The following is a 1,709-nucleotide window of genomic DNA, read 5'->3' on the forward strand; positions in this document are numbered from 1 at the left end:
AGATAGATAGATAGATAGATAGATAGATAGATAGATAGATAGATAGATAGATAGAAAGAAAGAAAGAAAAAGAAAAAAAAGAGAGTGAGAAAGATGGAAGTTTAAACAACCGACGGTATTACTAACGTTCGGGAAGTAATGTCAGATTAAACTAATCCTTTTGTCAAAAGAAAATGCTCTTCTTTTAATAACTTTGAGATTCGCGTGCTCTTAGTACAATGAAAGGTCTCTCAATCAGCTCAAGGTCACCAGTCTAGTAAATCTCAAAGCATTGACAATTGTGCTCAAAGGACTCGAAGACCACAAGGTGAAATTATCTGGGTTCCGGGGGATTGTACGTTGGAATAAGATTTTTTTCTAGGATTTTCTTTTTATTTAAAGTCCAGTTTGAAAAGGGTAAAATAACAGACGACAAAATAGAGGAGTCTGAGAACAGTGCTGTCTGGGATTTGCCGGGTACCTGGTATAGTCACATAAAGACCATTGATGTTGAGACTATGCCGATTATAGGAACCCGCGTGAGGAGGCGGTCTTCCCAAAGAGACGGTTATTTGAACTGTGAACCAAAAGGAACAGCAAAGGACATTGGGTTGTGGGGCACGGATAGGTCATCTTCCAGGAAACCCACTGTATAGAAGAGGTTAAAACTGTCTGATAAAGCATCCAAAGACCACTTTGCAGAGGAAGTTAAAAATGTTTGATGAAACAGTCATCGATCACTTTACAGAAGAAATTAAAGCTGTGTGATAAAACCATCAAAGATCACTTTACAGAAGAGGTTAATCTGTTAGATACAACAATAAAAGATCACTTGAACTGAAGAGGTTGCTACTGATAAAACGATCAAAGACCACTTTACTGAAGAGGTTAAAACTGTTTGATAAAGCAACCAAAGATCACTTTACAGAAGAAGTTAAAATGTTAAAACTGTTTGATAAAACAATCAAAGATCACTTTACAAAAGGACTAAAACTGATAAAACAATAAAAGACCACTATACAAAAGAGGTTAAAACTGTTTGACAAAACAATAAAAGATCACTTAAACTCAAATTCTATGTGGGCATTTCATGCATTTTTATTTTCTTTGAATCGTCACAGTACCTAATTAGGATTTTGGTTTTTGTCAGATTTTTAAGGAGTCATTCATATCTTTTCTTTTTCTTTTTTTTGGGGTATTTGTTACGTACTTGTAATCTTCGGCACATATATAACCTTATTGTGTTGCAAGTGCAGCAAAACTTTCAAAAATTAAACTTTCACTGGACTAAACAGTGAAAAGTAATAAAAGTAGAAGGATGGGGAGATCAGGACGATAGATGTTTGATAGGACAGTAGGAGCAAACAACACCTCACCGCAGAGCCAACTAACCAACCACCTTTACCATTTATTGAGATGATGCGTGTATTTGCCCCTGATTAACGACACAAATTAAGGGGAAAACCAAGAAAGACCAGTCTGGATGGGGTTTAAAAAGGACCTTCAACAATATGTCATATCTGTCACAGACGCCACACGCATAGCACAGGACCGAAACCTGCACCCCCCCTCGACATTCTAAGGATACAAGAGGAAGGGAAAAGGAAAAAGTACGACATTCTAAGGATACCATGGGAAGGAAAAAGTGAAAAAAAAGTACGACTTTCTAAGGATACCAGAGGAAGGGAAAAGGAAAAAGTACGACATTTTAAGGATATCAGAAGAAGGAA

Source organism: Aplysia californica, unplaced genomic scaffold, assembly GCF_000002075.1.
Source record: "Aplysia californica isolate F4 #8 unplaced genomic scaffold, AplCal3.0 scaffold01106, whole genome shotgun sequence".
Lineage (NCBI taxonomy): Eukaryota > Metazoa > Mollusca > Gastropoda > Aplysiida > Aplysiidae > Aplysia > Aplysia californica.